Source organism: Poecilia reticulata, chromosome 9 (assembly GCF_904066995.2).
Source record: "Poecilia reticulata chromosome 9, P_reticulata-male-v2, whole genome shotgun sequence".
In the NCBI taxonomy this organism is placed as follows: Eukaryota; Metazoa; Chordata; class Actinopteri; order Cyprinodontiformes; family Poeciliidae; genus Poecilia; species Poecilia reticulata.
The window spans coordinates 3,267,410-3,280,697 of record NC_088838.1 but is presented as its reverse complement, the minus strand read 5'-3'; positions in this window follow the sequence as shown (position 1 = coordinate 3,280,697).

Sequence of the window (13,288 nt, the reverse complement as noted above, 5' to 3'; positions counted from 1 at the left end):
CTTCATGACAACTGTTATAAACATTCATAAAGACTTCTTCATGTTCATGACAGGTGTTATGTCAGTCTTATGCACACCCCGTCAAATAAAGTGTTACCATAAATTCTCCGTGATACAAATATATAAACAATTTTGTTTCTGTTAGTTCTGTCAAGATGCAAGAAGGGTAAAATTTCTCTTATATTGGTTAATCGTTTTATTAAATGCTGTAGGAGCCGTAGTTTGATAATTAGTCCAGTTTTTGTCGCTTGTTTAACTTTTAGGCATTGCAGCGGCTGCAGACAGTGCGCCACAATAAAGGTGCAATAAAGCTGATAAACAGGTGAAGAACCAAACACAACTTCTTTTCTGCCTTTTCTCGCTCTGTGTGTCGCTTTACGCGGACCCGTTGCCATGGCAACCGACAGACAGACAACAGCTCAACGAGCAGATAGAGCAGAGATTACCGACCATGGGAATCAACACCAAAAAACAAACATTTCCCACACAAAAAAGTAGCAAAAACACCAAAACAGATCATTCAGTCTGTTACATTATGCTGTCAGGCTTGATGTCTATATTGTCATTATTAATACGTTTTCGCCTGAGCACAGCGGCGGTTGATTAGTTGATTTAAACAGCTGCTCTACTGATGACGTGGTGTGCAGGTTGACCTGTTTTAGTGCCAACGGAACCAAAACACACCGAACTGCGCAGCACATGTTAAGGTTATCAAAGTCAAGAGCAGGCTAACAGTTAGGCTAGCATAACTGACCACTGCTCACTTGTTCAATGTTTTCTTTAAGCTAAAACCTTTTCATCACCTGTTAAATCTGAAGCCCTTGTTATCTAATTCACAGGGTTGAATTAACCGCTAAATATTGCGTCCATTTTTTCAGATTCTTTGTGTGACTGTGGTAATTTCCTGACCACCCATAATGTTGACTCAATGGACAGCATGGCGCAGGTGTGGCGCACAATAAGTCACGTCATGTCCAGTCCAGTAATTTATATCCATCCATATCAATGGACCTTACCACAGGGGCCGCGTTTCATTGGCTAATGCCCATTTTACATCACAGCGCAGCTACCACGCACGTGACCGTCTCACAAACACAAGCTACAGTAAACACATGCTAATGTACATTGTGGACTAGCAGACCTGCAGAAAGTTTTTGCGTTAAGACTCGAAAAAGAATGGTTCTCCACTGTCAGTGGGGAATCTGTACAGGCGATGTCAGGTATCCTGATTGTGTTTGTGGAACTAAAATTCACAGATTTCCAAAATCTGAAACGGAATGTCTTGCTTGGATCAAAGCTTGTGCACGACGGCGTTTGCAGCTCAACCGTTCTAGGATCATTAAGAACAAAGGAGTGTCTGCTGGCGTAAGTATTATTGCTTTGCTTTCTTTGTGTTTAGTGAATGATAAAAAGAAAGTCAATAATAAACACATCCATTATGAAAACCTTTTTAGTCAAGTACAGCATAATGGCAGTACCGATACAACTTCTACATCCTGAAGCCTGTCTGTTACAGCCTTACGTTAGCTGAACAGATCAATATGCAATGTGTACCGTATCTGACATACATTAAAGATTTTATTTGACCTGAAAAGACTTTTTACTAAACTGTAATCGTGTTAGCCACGCTAATCGTGTTAGCCTCCGAGTACCGTGTATCAGGCCTAGGCACATACGAACATTTGCCAACAGAAATCACCCTCAAAACCATGAATGCCCGACTTACCCATTTATACTGAGGGTCTGAGGATCTGCTGTGTTCCTCATCCACCGGTAGCATTTAGCTGTGACGTGCACAATCTTGGAGGCATCGCGTGGCTCAAACACCTTGATGTCGTCCAAAAATGATGACATGAACTTGTTGGCTCCCCTGTCCATTTTTGAAAATCCGGCAGAAATGCTACGCTAATCGACTCAGTAATACTCTGCAGAGAGTCAGTCGAAATTAAATTGCACATAGAAACTAAGCAACGCGAGGCTTTGTTTGTGAGACATACAGTCATGTGAGACTTTCGAGGGGCGTTTCTGGGCGGAGCTTGGTAAGGTCCATGCTGCTACCTCGCGCTCTGTCCTTCTCTTGCACTTCCCGTCAGGTTACATTGTGTTGCATTCAATGTTGTCGGAAAGAAGAGATTCATGCGCTTAATACCCGATTTCCCCTAACTATTTATTGAATTTATAGTCGCCAGCTGGGGTGGCAAGGCTCTCATTTGGGGTGGCAACTGCCATCCCATGCCACCCCAGAAGATCCGCCCCTGCAGAGGCCCAATTTCATGGAGTTAAATTATGAAGTCAAATTTCTTCAAAGATGAAGTTATATTTGATACATACAGCGTTTCTCTAACAACTGAAATAAAAATAGTTACTTGATTGTGCTCTAAAACTGCATTGTAAAATGCACAATACTTCCCCTTTAAGATATTGGCATAAACTTGTTTGAACTACCATCTCTGTGGAAATCTCTGTTGCTATAGTAACAGTTGCTCCTGTATTCCTCCTCACAGGACTTTAACTCCATCACGATGTGAGAAACTTTTCAGTCTCTTTTTGTTTGCATTACCTTAAAAATCCTTTAATAGGCAGAAATAAAACATTCATGGCTTCATTGCAACGACATGCTGTCTTCTGTCTGAAAGGGAAACATGCACTGACTTATACATTCTGAATCCCTGCATCATGTCTTTGAATGAACTCGGTGAGAACATAATTATTCAGGTGGCATCTGAACCAACACCTCCGAGGGGTTAAGGGAACACATCAGCTTGGTGTGCTTTAATTGAGTTCACAGTTTGTCGCTCTGTTGGGAAACTAAATGCATTCAGAGTAGCTTTTCACTTCCTGTTGTTTTGCTCGGGCTTTAGTCAGATATCTGTAGGTTTGTGAAGGCCTCTTTCATGACAGCTAATTAGCAGCCAGCCTGCTGCGGCCTTGAAACTGAATGTGACTCTGGCATAAATCTACACTTGAACATCTGGTGTCCAGATAAGTTTATCCAGCAGCAGGCATCTAAAAAGTAAAACAAAGAAATAAAACATGTTAAACACAAATAGCAATTATGCATGCTAATATGTGTTGAGCAGAGAAGAATTAACAAGGCCACTGAAATTTGGTTTTTATTTCCAATTTCACCTCAGAAATGTAGACAAAACTTTCTCCAAACACTGAAACAGGTCAAGGGTCACCTGGGGGGGTTGGACAGTGTTTGGCCCCTCAGTTTCACACACTGTAAACAGGCTTATAGAAAAGTTCTGACAGGACTGAGTTTGGGCTGTCAGGGTTTTTTTTCCATTACTAACATCCTCTGTATTGGTGCAGATTAAGTGAAAGCAGCTCCAAAGAAATGAGCAGTTTTACTTAAAACTTGAATTAGTGAGCAGTTTATGAAATTACCTGCACTCTAAAGAAGGAAAACTTGCTGGAACTCAACTTCAAGACTCATGGGTTCAGATACATATGGTGGCCTGCCGGTCGACAGGACAACTTTTACATTAAATTAAGATTCTTATGTAAATCATTCATAGAATTAAACTCCAAATCCAGAAAATGATTTGGAGTTTTAAATGATATGGGATTTTAATCTGAGTGTATCATTCATTAAGTAAATTAGGTAACGACAAGAATAGATAGTTTCTCTTTAGAGCAGGTTGCGCAACTCCAGGCCTCGAGAGCTGAAGTCCTCCAACCTTTACATTTGTCTCTGCTTCAACACACCTGAGTCAAATAATGAGGTCATTAGTACGACTCTGGAGAACGTGACTGCACTGAGGAGGTGATTCAGCAGTTTGACTGAAGCTTGTTCAACCTGGCAGACATCTAAGAGTTGCAGGACGCTGCCCCTCAAGGACCTGGATTGACCACTCCTGCTCTAGAGACTTTGTTTTGAACATGAGGGTGTAGAAAGGCGCTGGGGTTCCTGTTCCCTGGAGTCGACCATCCTTCCCTCCCTGTTCCCTGTTGAGAAACAACTGTTTCCTGGAGGCGTGGACTCTGTTGAGTTTTTGCATTTTACCCAATAGCTAACGTTTGTCAGTGATGCATATGATGCACCAGTTTGACGCTAAGCAGCTTACCAGAAGTTGCCTGTGCTGTAAACAACCATCCTCCACTGTGAAGAGAGAAGAACTTGTTAATGTTAATTTAATATTTGGAAGAGCGGCCAAGACTGAACAGCTTCAGTCACTTCCTCAGCTGTATTTGCTTAAACTTGTTAAAAATCTAAAAATAAGACTATAATTTTAAGACAGTGCAGAAACCTCTTTTGTTCTTTGATTGGCCCAGTTGAAATTCTACCAGAGAAATCCATTTCAGTGGGAGAAAGCTCAGATGGAGCACTGAAGGGAGATGAGAACTGAGCAGAATTGTGTAAGAATTGCTGGTTAATTCGTCCCGATTCCTTTCCACAGCTGACCTGGGACAGTCTGACCACCACTCTGACAAACAGAACAGGGATTTGAACCGACAACCCACTGGCTACATGACAAGCTTCTACCGCTGTCAATGAGAACAACATTTGACTGTGTATGTAGAAGAGTAGGAAGAAGAAAACACACCAAACATGTAGAAGGTGTTCTGCTCAGAGAACAAAACTGAACTTATTCAAAATGTCATGTGTGGTGGGAAATTATGATTATAGCCCCCTGGTTCAGAGTCAATGTGAAGACCATTCTGGAAAATAATCAGTCAAAGATGGAAAAGATTTTAGACTTTTTTGGTTTAGATCAAATCAGATTGATGTGCTAGAATCTGTGGCAAGACTTTGATGCTGACAGATGCTTCACATCCAGTCTGAGTTTCTGCTAGCATACAAAGAAGATGGACCAAGATGTCAGTCTTCAAAAGTGCAAAGTCTGTAGCTGGTACTTTGTGCAATAATTAGTTCAACACAGCATTGACTGAATAGAGATGCACACCAGTGTTTTCTGATTTTAATTTGTAAAAAAATAAACACGACTGACAGAGCAGCTTATCCCACACACAGAACAGTTACTTGTTAAGATGAAACAAAACAGATGGACTTTCTTTACTTATTAGGTGAATTCTGAAACAGCATCAGGGTAAGAAAGACTGAGGGCAAGTATAGATCACACACATGTTGGTTATTATTTGTGAAAAGTCATCTATCCTTTCCCCAACTTCCTACTTATACATCACTTTGTGTTAGTTAACATTAAATCCTAATAAAAATACATTTAGGTTTGTGGTTTTAAACTGTCAAAATGTGAAAAAGGTGAATACATTTGCAACACAGAATGTGTACAATAACGACAAACTACTGTCAGATAAAATTTTAAAAACAGTAAAGTTTGCTGCAGTAACCATATTTTCAAGTCTAATTGTTCAAAATGGAATGAAAAAGTTTCCTCCTGTCACTTCATTAGGTAATAGTCATGATTAACATCTTTGAAGGGAAAGATTTAGGTGCATTACATTTGACCAAGCAACGCTTCCCAAAGACCAACAGGGGGCATGTGCCCATCAGAGCTCATCCACAGCAGTGATTTATGACCCTCTTCAAGGAATCCACCATTCAGTGCAAGTCTAGTACATGTTAGCCTTGAGTAGTTCTGAAAGGCAGGCTGCTACAGGGATCATAGGAACATGTTTGGTTTTTTTTGTATGACCTTGCTGGATGACTCTGAGGAAAAACCCCTGCCAAGCTTGCTTTCTCTCAATGCTATTGTAGTCATTCTCATTAATTTCCCTTTTCCAAGTGCTTTTTGTAGTTGTGCCCTGGCTTTGTCAAGGACAAACATGAGGACACTGAACATTTAGATGGTTAGAGCAAAATCTCTGTATCCTGCTTCAGTTACAGAGAGATAAAATGACGCATTACTCCTTTATGGTGCGCACTGGCTGGGAACTACTGAGCACAACTGGATTAGCCACATATAAAGGTTGAAATTGAAATTGTGACACTGATGGTTGATGACTGTAAAAACATAAGACAGTGTTTGGTTGTAATAAGTAGGTTCACTGGTTGCTGTCAGTGTGATTTTTTAATAAAACTGGACAAAGGTCCATGTTCAGTTACTGGCCTGTCCTGCCACGATTCATTTGTTTTTTTGGTCTGCCAGTGTTTTTAACTTTGAGTAACAACCTATCTCATGGGGACTTTTAGCAATAATGTTAACTTATACAGAATTCAACACAATGTGTTCTGATCAGGCTCCTTTATCAGATTAAAAGTGCCGTTTAAAAAAAACCAAACTGATCAAATATTACAAATTTCATTCAGTCCACATTTCTGTATTAAAAATGTTTTGTTGTTGGTCTGATATAACATTTTAATCTTAGATGTTATTCTTTTTATTGGCATTAAGCAGAAAATCATCTAAATTAACTGTAGTAAAGGCTTGGAAACATCAGTCTGAGAAGGATTAATAATGTGTTTCATTTTAGTTCCTGAAATAATTCAACTTTGTTTGGTAACACTTTATTTGAAGGGGGGTGAATGAGACTGACATGACACTGCCATAAACATGACATAACACCTGTCATGAACATGAATAAGCCTTCATGAATATTCATGACTATTGTCATAAACCGTCATTCGGTAAATTTTGACACTTTTAATACAAAGTTGACATTATTCAAAATGTCTTTGTTATGACAACTTGACATTAACCAAGAAATCATTACTGATATAAATTTGTTCTAAAAGTATTACTGATTGCGCTTTAAAAATTAGGTAACTTTATTTTATCAAAGGTAAAGTTTAAACAGTAAGCAGCCCGAGGCCAGCCTGGTCCATTGTCTTCCTGTGCAACTCGGCTCCAGCTCAGTCGGCGCTCTCTCACTTTGGATTCTCTCAAGTCAATTTTCTACCAGGCCACAACAGAAGGAGAAGTTGTGAAAGATGATGTTGATTTTCTGCGCTGTGGTTGAATTGTTGTCTGTCTATAGTTTTAGCAATGGCAGCAGAGAACGTGAACGAAGCCGTTATCAATGCTAATATTGAATTATCATTAACAGGCGCCTCATTCAGATCAGCACTTCTCTCTTTGCAGTGGAGAATGATTGTTTACAGTGAGGCAACTTCCACCTTTTATTGTCGAACTGGTGCATTATGTACATTTAAAACTTTCACAAAGAGCACACCTCCAAGAAGCAATCGTTTCTCAACAGCAAGAGCCCAAAATCCTCACATAGCGTAGGACAAGGAGCTGGTTCTTACCCGGATAAACCCAAAACACAATGAACTAAAAATGCTGCTTACGGTCTCCGAGCCATTAGGGGGCGCCCAAGATTTCTCAACTTTCCAAGCAGAATACAGACTTCACGTTTAAGACAGTTACATTCATAAAGACCGATCCGTCCGACCGTCTCTCGTAAATGAGATGCTCAAGTTTCCAGATGCACAAGTTAGCCAAAAATTAAACTCAAAGTAAAATTTTGTTTTACTAAAAGTTCGTCGTCATTCAAAGTGTGGGACAGCTGACCCTCCATTAGAGAGCAAATCCATGACCAAACTACATTACTGCTATTATTTCTGTAAACTTTTTTCTGTTCCTATGCTTGATGTTTCATTGATATTTTGGGGGTTTACCTGCTTCAGATTTGTTTGACTCATTTTCTCAGTTCACTCTACAGTTCTCTGCTTTGTTTTGAAGTCCCAGGCCTTCAAAACAAGCCCAAATCACCAGCCTTCTGCCACAATTCTGAGGAGTTTGTAGTTTATTTTATTTCCAAAGATATTCAGGTTTTTTCCCCAAAAAATGTGACATAATATAGCCAGCAAAAGTGACATGTAAATGGTTAAAATTTGTAATTGTTTGTTATCTGCTGAATGTAGTTGAAAAAACAGATTCATCAAAAATATTGGAAAAAGTATATTGATACATGACATTCTATTTTGAAAGAGTTTTTTCTGTGGCTGGTGAAAGCAGGTGGAGCATAAAACAAGAGAATCCCCAAAAAAACATTTGTTCTTTTTTCCTTCTCTGTTGGCAACCAGGAGTTAACAGAACTCTGCATCCTGACCTTTTTTTCTTTTTAAGTTTTAAGGCATTCCTGAAGACTTCAAGAACAGCATGTGACTACAGGAATAAGGTTGCAACATTGTTTCCAAATAAGTTAGTAATGCAGGTAGGCTACAGTGAATGTAATAAGTTTCAGAATTATGTCAGAATAAAAAAAAAAACACTTGTAAGCAATCTCATCCTTTTCATTTTCTCTAAGAAAACCTTTAATTTAAAAAGCTCTGTATGCATCTGACTGAGACACTTCCTGCATCCACCTCTTGTGTTTGAGTGTTTCGTCACACACGTCGTGTGATATAGCAGGATTTTCACTAAGTTAATTTAATTTGAATTAATTTATTAAATAGAGTGTTGAGATATCACAGCCATACGATCTCATGGTTGTAATGATAAGGACCCAATGCAGACAGGTGAGGCAGAGTGGATAAAATAACTTAAAGAAACAAGGAGGGTTAGGGTGAGCAGGGGGAGAAAAGGGAATCAACGTGGAGAAACTGGTGAACTGACATAAACAGAGTAAGGTGTGGAGGTGAGGAAAATAGAGGTTCTTACCAGGAGAACTGAATTGAATTGGTTCTCCTGTCATGGTTCTTCAATTTAGTTTTGAACTCAAATCTAAATTGCCCCACTTTAGTTTTGAGAACCCTTCCCAAAAAGAAGTATAGCTCAAGTACATGTCATTAAGTATATACTAAAGTATATTCGTCCACATATACACTTAGTAAGTATGCTTTCTTGGGACTAAATTGCCCCAGTTTAGTTTTGTGAAAATATACTTTGAAGGGTATTTAAAGTGTTCTTCTATAGACTCTGTGTACTGTAAGTTTACTTGTACTAAATCTTCAAGCTTACGTTTACTTTTAGAAAGTACACTTTGAAGTATACTGAAAGTGATGCATGTTATTAGTTTTCTAAAATTAAACTTCTAGTGTCCTTTTCAGTTTTAGTTAAAAAAAAAATTAGGTTTTGCAGTATTCTGAAAATAATCTTTTAATTTTTTTATTAGTTTGCACACTTGAGTACACTTATATGAAATTACGTCAGACTTACATAGCACTTTTAAAGACACTCATAGACACATTGACATGCTGATCATCAGCAGCCTGGCTGCTGCTGATAGGACGGTACTGGACTTGGTGTGTCGGACAAAGATCAAACCAGCAACCCACCACTGCAACATAAACTCCTACCACCATTGCAACCATCACCCCACTGTAACCACAGGTGAAGGGTGGTGGTGATGCTCAGGTAGGGAATCCATGGTGATGGTGGTGAGGTATGTCTGCTCTGCAGTTCCTCAATAAATAAAATTACCCAGAGGAATTATACTTAGTGCTATTTTCTTTAGTTAATGATGTGAAACAGATAATTTGATGATCAATCAATTAAATTATTTGCCTTTAAGGCCGTGCTTACACAAATCAACCTGGAAAATGTAAGAAGAGACATTGTGGTGGGTGCTCACTGCTCACTGAAAAAAGGGGCCCCAATTTAAATTATGGCCCCTTGTGGGCTTAAAATATGGGCTGGTCCTGAATATCCAAAACCAATGTTTTCACCTTCTCTGGGCCTCTATACTGTCATACCGGGATGCATTCTGCACTGAAACAACCCTTTCTGAAATGATTCAACATCATCCTTCTTTTATACAGTTGTTCTGTTTTTATTTCTAGATTAGTTTGTCTATCAATGTTTCTCCCAGTAAGAAAACCTCCAGGAACTCAGCGGTACTGGTCTCTGATGAGCAATGATATATTAACTAACCCACAATCTGAAATCTCTCAAGTTATCTTTAAACACAGCAACTCATCTTCCTGTAGCTTTCACCCAGAGTGATTGCAACACTATCTGCTTTTATCCACAAAGATCCTGCCACTCCAGCAGAAAATCTCTGTGGGTGTGTGTAGAGGGGGGTGCAGGGAATAAACTGCACAAATTATAAATGATGAAGTCAAAACAGCAGCCTGGCTGTAGCCCTTCCCCTTTATTTATTGTACAAATATATCTGGGAGACAGAGACAGCGCTTGTCTGATGCAGGTCTGTGCTGAGCAGTAGCCACAGCACACTTGCAAAACAAAATCATGCTGGAGACAAACAGGAGATAGTCTGAAGTCGTCACACGCCACCCACCCCCCGGGGCAGGGCCGTGCTTTCTGCCCCTGTGCTCCCTAATATTTGTAGGAGCAGTTGTAGGCTGAGCAAGGACCAAACTGTGACTCTGGGAGGTCAGGGGTGAAACACAGTGATAAATAGGAGCTGTCCTCTGTCCATAGACCCTTTGCTGAGCAAACACTTCACAGGCAGATTATGTGATGTGCTGAGCTTAATGAGCTTTGGACTACACTTGTTTGAACATTTCCACATAGATTACATTAAATCTTTATAAAGAAACAACACTGGCCAGGTATAATGTTATCACCGCCTGCCTAGCATTGTGTTGGTACCTCTTTTGCTGAAACAACAGCCCTGGCCCATCAAGCTATGTCCAACGACCCCTGAAGGAGTGCTGTTTTATCTGGCACCAAGACGTTAGCAGCAGAGCCTTTGAGTTCTGCAGCTTGTGAGGTGAAGCCTTCATGAATCAGACTCATCCCACAGGCACTTGATTGGAAATATTTGGGGAAACTGGAGGCCAAGTGAACTACTTCAACAAATTCTTACCCTCCTCAAACTATTTCAGGAGTGTCTTTGCTTTACAGCTGCCGAAAGAGGCCACCACTTTCAGGTGATACTGTTTCCATGAGAGTATGTATATGGTCTCTAATTAGCTTTTTTAAATATGTGTCAAGAAACTTCAACATTGATGCCTGGGATCCAATGTTTTCTAGCAGAACATTGCCCAAAACATCACAACCTTCCCCAGTTTGTCTTCTTCCTACAAAAGATTCTGGAACTATGTGTTTTGCAGGAAAACATCTGACCAAACATGCAATTTATTGGAAAATTAGCTTAATTGGACAAGACCACTTTCTTCCATTGCTCTGGGATCTGGTTCTTGTACTTACTGTCCTATTTCATTATGTTGTTGGTTCTTTCAGTATGGGTGGTCTGAATAGTCAGTAGCTAGTCCACATACCCAGTAAACTGCCCAAACACCTTTCTGACAGAACCTTCTTCAGCAGTCTGAGCTACAGTACAACTGCTCATATGTTGGGTTGATCTTTGTGGTCAGCATGTTAATGGGTCTGACATTCACGATCCTGTTGGCCCACTGCTCCCTTATTTGGAGTAATTTGGATAGATACTGTAGATTAATTTTGTAGACTGGGACCAAGTCCTTACACCTGTAGCTGTGGAGATACTCGGGGACATTATAAGAGAACTCTCAGTATGTCAATGGAAAAATTTTCATTCAGCTTAGTGGTTGTGAAACATTCTGGCTGTTGACCAGAAAACTACTACAACTTATGACTTCATCTTTGACTGCTTGACCTTGAAAAAATATTGTGATCAAGCAAACCAAACGGGAGCATGTTAACAGCAAATTACCTTCCTTCCTACTTTAATTTACTTTTGACACAGGTTTTTTTTAAACATTTATTTTAATGATTATGGTCAACATCCTGAAAGAGTAATGATAATTTTCAAAAGTAGTGGAGACCGAGATTGTAACACTTTTTTCTTCAGCATATCTAACTCCTTGAGTTTTGGAGATAGTCTTCTCAAACTGTTATGCAAAATACTCATGTGTGTTTACTACAAATGGTACTGACGAAAACCCTTTAAGTATATCACAGACTTTGAGTTAATGTCAAAGATACAGACCTCCTCTGTTACAACTTACTGGGATCGCTACGTTGCAATACAAGCTGAAGTGAGTTGTAACAATAATACAAAAAAAAAAAAGCAAAAACAGAGGCCACATTGTGGATTCCATTTTTACAACAAATGAGAAATAGAACCAGAACAATATCTGTCACTGTTTTTGATGGGCCATAACTTTAACTTCCATTCAATTTATGTGTGTATGCAAGAAAAAGTAGACATGAACAAGGGGACAGTACTCATTTGCATATTCACAAAATAAAAAAGCATATTGATCTGATCTGAAATTAAATCAGTGACAAAAGTTTTGTTGTCCGTTCTGTTGTCTGCCATGGATGTGGATCAGTTTTACCATACCAGGATTTTACAGACCTGGCAAAGTGATTATGCTGTTCTGTTATTAGTGAAAACATTTTGGTCCTCAGCTTTAATTACTGGAGTAACTTTGGTCATCTCTATTAAATTACAGTTATAAAGTAACAGATCCGCAGTGGCATGTATCACTTTGACTGATGTCATCTTTGTGAAATACATGAAGAGTACAATCATTTTATGCTGTTAAATACATAAGGCCAGGTTTGTAAATAGGCTTGTCATGTTAAGAGATTGTGCTGAATGGAATGGAATCTATGTACATCTATGTAAACACAATTGTCAAAAAATGGGCTAGTTGAGACCAGTGGACCAGGCTGAAACCTCTTGACATTCAGATTTTGGTAGAAAGAGAGAGAAACGATAAAAATAATAAATAATGGAAATGGAAATTACTGAGCTTGTTTTAATTTATCAAGCGATTAATGTATTTATTACTTATTGTGACAGGCCTATTGGTAACATTACGTCTACAACCCACCATACTTCTGTCAGTCATTGTACAGCTAACTGTATTAGCTGCAGTAGCTAACTGTGCTTTGAAATTAGCTGAGGAAAATTAAATCCTCAGCTGAAAATCTGAGGATTGAAAAGCTACATTTTCAACTCACAGTCACGTGACTGTAGCTCCAACAGTGTAAGTACCAAACAAAATTTACCTTTGGTCAAAAAATTACTTTCTTATCTCTAAAATCTCATTAAAATTGGAACACACACGCCTTCTACACTGACATCCACCAAGTAATGCAGGAGTAGCTAAATATTGAAAGAATCACGGCCTTCTATCTGTTCCCTAAAAGTGATGGAAAGGCATCACAACACTCTCCATGTTACAATCATCCCATGTCTCCCTTATTTTGGAGATCATCCCAAGAGATTCTTGATTGGCCTTTGACCCTAGCTACCAGAATCAAATCATCACATCTACTCTGATCAGTTCATCTGGTATCCATCTATTATGTCCAGTCACTTTATAAATACATCTGCTCACATATTTTATTCAGCTTTAAATGGGCACTATTACAACATCCTCATCAGAATTCTTCAGTGATTCCAGCTTGTCTCACCACTAGGGGGAGCCCCATTGAGATCGCGTCCCTTCAACAAACCACCAGAGGTCTTAATTAAAAAAACAAAAGTCTTAATTGCTTTAAATAATTATTGGGCTATG